Raw genomic sequence first — 6,848 nt, forward strand, 5'->3', positions numbered from 1 at the left:
TGACCTCCCTTAACAGAGACCAATACTATTTGTAATGAACCTACATCACTCAGAAAACCACTAGTTTCCCTCGTGGCTAGAGAGTAAGTCTCGATAGTCAATTAAAATAAATGCAACCAGATCTGTTGCATTTTATAACTGTCTGTTATAAAATACTATTATTCAAATGTAACAACATAACTCTGGATCTTCATTACTGAGTAAAAGCCAAAGAATGACTAAATTTTGTTAAGAATCCAAAAGAGGCATTTTTGTACTTTTTTCCCTAAATGTACAAGAATATGGACTCTCTGGAGTGGTCTGCTCATTTTGGAGATATTGGCTGCATATAAACAGAAAATAATAAACTCTCCTTGTCTACCAACAACTGGAAAACAAATCCCCAAGGAGCACAGTGAGCACTCTCAGTATGATCGATGACAGATGTACAGTCGGGAGCCACTTTCTATGCTCCGAGCAGAGGAAAGGTCCACAGAGATGTGAGCCAAAAAAAGCTGTGCATAAAACTTGAAAAGAGGGCAATGCATATCCTGTGGTCCCTTCGGACTTTTTCTTTCACTGACAGAGGATTGCAACCTAAGTGGTTTCTGGCCACAGCAGAAAGCAACAAAAGGCTGCATGGCTGATTTTTCTTAAATGAAAAGAAAAAAAAAAACCAGAAGGGTTTATGCTCTTTAAATTGTACGGTCCAGATGGTGTTTTCCATCCTTCATGCTCCTTTGGTTGCGGCTGTGTCTTGCCTATGTCTTTTGTGGCAGGACACACTCACCAGTCAGCAATTTCACCACTGCTTGGGTCCAAATGAGCTATGGAGAAAGAAATTAGGGTGAGTGGAGAGGCCACAGCTGGGAGAGATCAGCCACACTCAACAGGCCTCTCCCACATACATAAACAGAGCAGCCCCGGGAAGGAGCGCAGAGAAACAAAATACTGAGGTTTAGAGGGTAGTGCTTGAGGCCTGCAGAGTCTGTATAACCACAGGACATGCACCTATAGGTTCTAACCCAATTGCTGAAAATCCCTGAGTGTCTGTGAAAAGGTGGCTATTAAATGTCTCAGCCGAAACATTCAAATGCTTTTTGATACCACAAAATATTTTTTCATGCACTTAAGCTGTTTCTTAATACCTAACTGAAAGGAGAGACTCATTTAGTAAGTTTATTCTCATGTAGGAAAGTGTCTCTAATAATGAACTGTGTTTGCTGGGTTTTGAGTTCCTGGCATAGTTTTAAATCTCTATCTTCACTGCAGGTCTCAGCTGAAAATTTCTAGGATTTGAAATTCATGTGGACCACAATCCTACCCTATTTATTAGAAGAAATATTAAAGAATGTAGCATGTCTTCCACAGCATACTGCATTTGCACCTGATCTGTAAGAGGGAACTAATGCCTTTAGCAATGGATTATGGCTTTTCAAGTACCACTTTCCTTGCATAATACTGCAATAAAAAAAGAAAACATCCAAATGAGATATCAGCATTTTTTCTACAGAGTGAAGGAAATATTTCTAACTCCATATTTGTGGTTTATGTTAAGCCACCTGCTATTGAAACACTAAGATTTCTTTTTTCTTTTGCCCAAAAGCAAAGGGTCACCCTTCCATTTCTCTTTCTCTATGTCAAGGAGAATGCATGCCAACTCAGTCTCCTCCTACATGAACAAAATCCTGTGAACAAGAAACCCTTCACCACAGCTTTATCGGCCCAGGATGTTTTTATGATGTGTAGTCTAATTGGGTCCTCTCCAGGAAAGAACACTAAATTTAAATTGTGGCCTCCATCAACAGCAAAAGCAAAGCAAAGTCAGCTCTGAGCAGCATTTCCAGTGACTGTTTTAGAATAGGTAGTTCTTGAAAACACTGGGCATAGTTTCTAAAACTCAATTAATTATGGGGCTTACTTTTTAATCTTTATCTTCAAAGCTATTAGAATGATTTTTTAAAAGTCCACTCATATGCTTCTATTAGTAGTTGGAATATGCTGATTTTCTGGAAGACAAAATGTTTTGAGAAATAAAGTTGCTCCTAACCTTGTGAACAGCAAACCTATGTCTAGAGATTTATTCCAAATTAGAGATACAAATATCTCTGCAACTTTTGAATGTAATGGTGACACATAAACAACAGAGTCAGTGTTCAAAAGAAGAAAAAAAGGATCATGTCAATTATGGGATAAAATGGTTTCAAGAATGTTTATTAATATTGGAAAATATTGTGAGAGAGTTCAGTTTTTCAAATAATACAAGCTACAAACTTGGTCTTAATGTTTTAAGTATATATTTATATATGTGTGTGTTTATATGTACATGCTGATTTATATCTATATATACAAGTAGAATCTAAGAGTGAAAGAAAAAATATTATTTTTGTTCTCTACTTTAATATTGCCTGTTATTCTGAAATTTTCTACAATGAGCACAGATTGATGTTAAAATTAGAAAAAAATAAATATAAAAAAGTATGTTAAAAATTTTAAAATTGGATATCCTAAAGAATTTAAAAAGCATGCATCTTGGAACTAAAAAAAAAAAAAAAGAAATCCCATCTGGCCTAGTTGTTTTTTATTAAAAGTTAATGTGTTTTTTCAGATGAAGCCCAGAGACCTTAATTGATTTATCTAAGCAAATGGTTTGACGATTCCACCTATACTTTTAACCGAAAAAGAAAATACAATTCACTTATCATAAGAAAGCCTAAACGTGCTACTTCAAAGGCCTCTACTCGCACACCACAGCTTTCAAGTTTCTTCTGGTAACCAAGGAGAAGTTCTAAGAATTGAGATAAATACTAAAAACCCGTAAAGTGATACCATTAGAGTCAGGTGTGTCCCAGGGATTTCCACGTCACATACAATGGAATGATCAGCTCAGCAGTGGTTCAGAGGAGCCTCATTGGGCACAAAAAGGACACACAGCATGCATGGCTGCTTGTACCAAAGCAGTGCCATTTTCATTTGCTTACTATAGTGGGTCTCAGTTTAGATCCCTCCAGAAGAAAACTAGGATCTGGATGCAAGTATTTTATTTGAGGGATGAACCAGGAAGTACTGTGAGGGGGGAGAAAAAAGGGGAGAAGAAGGACCACTTACAAAGGTGTGCCAGTGTGGACGATATCTCTGTAAACAAACAGGAATCCACTTGGATGGGAACCCTCTGAGAGACTGTGAAATACAGCCTAAAATTTCTTCACTGCAGTGAGCCTATGAGAAAGGTGGACTATTTATCCACCAACTCTTGTACCATACTGATTGAGGGTCTGTCCTGGAATGTTAACTCACTAGGGTGTGCATGCGTGCATGCTCACTTGGTCTTGTCTGACTCTTTTGGATCTCATGGACTATGACCCACCAGGCTCTTTGTCCATGGAATTTTCCAGGCAAGAGTACTGGAGTGGGTTGCCGTTTTCTTCTCCATAACTTACTGGTACTGGATCCCTAAGCAACTAAGCACTTCTGCGAACTGCCCTCTATTGTTGTGAGTAGTTACAGCCAAAATGTTGTGCCAGATTTTTCACACTCAGTATAATTGGTCCTACATCCTTGAATGAGTATCCATTTATAGATTTATGTGGACTATAGATACAGATGGAGAGAGAACCATTCTTCATATATAATGATATGCATATATATGTTTGTGTATTTATATGTATGAATAAAATAATTAGCTCACTTCTGCTTCATATAGATTGTTGAAGAAAACATGCAATTTTACTACTCCTACAACCTAATAAACTTATTAACTTATCTTGGTGATAGATGATACGATGATAGTAGCAAAGAGTTAAGAGTGAGAAAAGGGATAGAGGAAATAAAATTCTGAAACGAAACCTATTCTGAAAATCCTGTGATTGCCCATCATTGAAGTCATTTTGGAAAAATAGCCTGTGGGTAAAACTGTAAACACCATATGCTTTTGAGTATTGAAGTGTTGTCTAAGAAAATTTCTGGGGGAAAAAAAAAAACCTTCAATCTCAAGATTATTTTGAATTGGCAGATTTGGATATTTTAATAACCCCTTTCCTTTAACTAACCTTGCTGGTTCTGCAAATAGTTATTTACACTAACTAAAATGAAGGCTACAAAGAATTTATGTCTTTATTGAACTTTATAAATTTCATACTTATTGGGAAAGAGGAGCTTATGGGGGGGGAGCTATATTTTTTGGTGTTTCTGTTATTAACTCACTCTGACCTTTCTGTGTCTGAGATTTCTCCTACAAACCCAGGTAAAATGGCGCTATTTGCCCTCTAAGTTCAAGTTTTAAAACAGTTATAAATAAAACTAGATATTGTAAAACAAAAACTATGATATATCCAAAGGTAGATCATATTTTTCATTTTTAGTTCCCCAGTGATTCTTAAAAAGATATGTAAAGAGCATCGCAGATGAATGAAAGCTTCAGCATCATTGTGTGGCATTAGTACTGAGTCACAGTAGAACCCTTAACAACATGGTGTAAAGGCAGTAGAAAGGAGTTGGCTATCATGATCCATACCAGTGTTTGATTAGAATGATATAGTATTTGTAATTAAGCATGTTCTAATACTACATCAGAGGGAACAACCAGAAGAAATAATATAGAATCCAAAATGCATTTTCACACAGCGTTAGCATGTACATCACTCAGCCACACATGGTTTGGCGGTTGTATAAATTTTCTTTCTTTTTTTTTTTTTTTCTTTTTTTCTAGGACCAACTCTACAGGAGGAGTTACTCCACTCTCAGAGGTGCAAAACACTGCCCAGAGGTACTCAGCCACAACACCAAGACAGTGCTGAAGTCAGACCTCAATAAAGGCAGTGCTTGCTCTTCCAACAGTGTAACACCATCTGAGGCATCACGCTAGCCTGGATAGCTGACAACTGCTGGATGATGTATAAATTTTCATGCATCAGTTTGAGTAAGTTTATCAGTCATGGTGCTTTCAGCCATTGAACAACTATGTCATGTGCAATTTAATGAGGATATAAAAATGCTTAACAAAAAGTGGTTTACCACTAGTTAATATAGACTTACATGAACAATCATTTCCTGAGAATGACTATTAATCAGACAAATAGAACTCCCACAAATAGAACTGCTCTGTGATTTGGACAAGTCCTTCAACCACTCTGATCTTTAGAAACTTCACACAGAGGGCATGGATTGGTTGCCAGTGCTCTTCTCACACTAATGCTTTTGAATTATTACTTAGTGCATTTGCTTTCATAAATTAAATTCATTTTAAGAGTAGAATTATACTGAACTAGAAAGTTTAAAATGATGCAACATCTTTTAGAAATTTTTTTCCCAAATTATTTGCATTCTTCCCCCATATTTGCCTGCTGCTGCTGCTGCTAAGTTGCTTCAGTCGTGTCCAACTCTGTGCGACCCCATAGACTGCAGCCCACCAGGCTCCCCCATCCCTGGGATTCTCCAGGCAAGAACACTGGAGTGGGTTGCCATTTCCTTCTCCAATGCATGAAAGTGAAAGTGAAAGTGAAAGTGAAGTCACTCAGTCGTGTCCGACTCCCAGCAACCCCAGGGACTGCAGCCTACCAGGCTCCTCCTTCCGTGGGATTTTCCAGGCAAGAGTACTGGAGTGGGGTGCCATTGCCTTCTCCATATTTGCCTACTTGCCTATTTACACACTCAGGCAATACTAAATCCTTTTTTCTCTTACCAATTAATTTAGGAATGACATCTATTTTCACACTTTCCTTTAGTTTCCTTTAGAAACTAAGCTCTTTGAGACAAAATCTATACTTTTTTTTTTTCACTGTATTTAGCAAAGTGCCTAAGACACATTCATTAAATATTTTTTAATAAATTAATGTTACCTGATAGTATCAATTTACTGTGCACTCTGGTGTCTGCCTCTCCCAGCCATTACCACAGTTCCTAAGGTTGCGGATATGACATAATCTGAAATCCAGATTGGAGAAGTTCTCCACTCTGGTCTTTATTCCATTGCTGGAAGCCGTTTCAGAAATTATCTGCTCTTGCTTTCTTCCCTCTTGGCTTTGAGAATGGTTCACCCTCCTTGTTTTGTTCCATTTGGCTTTGGCAGCTACTCCCAGACTGTTTACCTTGTGTACTGACCTTGGAAACCCCTAAGATTTGCCTCTGCTAATTGTCTCCGCCTGCTTTGGCTCCAAATCCAAATCATTGCCCAAGAGCAGGCCTCTGAGACACCACCTGCCCCATCACATGCAAAGGAGATCATATTTGATTTCTTTGGACAACATCCATCTTATCAGGTTCATCCAAAACTCAGATTTGCTTGTAATGGGTATTTGAAACCGAATCTGCAATAAGGTTTAAAACTTTCTAGCCGTGAAGGTGAAGAGGACATTCATTTAGTTCCTATAACAAGTGCCTACATTGAAATAAAGCAGTAAAGGAATAGATGCACTTCTTGACAGGATATATGAAGAATGTGGAAAATAATGAAGAATTAAGAAAGATAAAATACAACTGAATTATAGGATGCTGGGATTAAAAAATCTTTAGATTTTAAATAAATGGTCACACAATCTTTATACAACATAAAATTTCCTTTATGTAATATTCTGATACATGATCATTTAGACTGTGCTTTAATATTTCTAGGAAAAAAGAGCTAAGTAAGCCAATATCTTAGGATTTTTATATTGAATGGAAATTTTAATTTCCAGAATTTCTCCCAGTACAATCCTTTGAAACTACAAAAAAAAATTCTTTATTTACCATACAACTCTTTAAAATATTGTAAAATGAGTATGTCAGACCTCTCACTACCACCAAAATCTTGTGTGTGTGCATCCAATGTAATCATAAGCCTTTCTATTAATACTTATTAGGACTGAGGCAAGTTCTTTACATATATTATC

At 37.1% G+C, this 6,848-nt stretch overlaps 1 non-coding gene across 1 annotated transcript; it reads right to left on the reverse strand.

Moving 5' to 3' along the window:
• Nucleotides 1-4,667: 4,667 nt before the first annotated feature.
• LOC139185489 (small nucleolar RNA SNORA74) lies at nt 4,668-4,867 on the reverse strand. The gene has a single exon (XR_011569072.1). It is a non-coding gene; the product is annotated as a small nucleolar RNA SNORA74 (small nucleolar RNA).
• Nucleotides 4,868-6,848: the final 1,981 nt, after the last annotated feature.

The sequence above is a fragment of the Bos indicus genome, chromosome 10 (assembly GCF_029378745.1).
Source record: "Bos indicus isolate NIAB-ARS_2022 breed Sahiwal x Tharparkar chromosome 10, NIAB-ARS_B.indTharparkar_mat_pri_1.0, whole genome shotgun sequence".
Taxonomy (NCBI): domain Eukaryota; kingdom Metazoa; phylum Chordata; class Mammalia; order Artiodactyla; family Bovidae; genus Bos; species Bos indicus.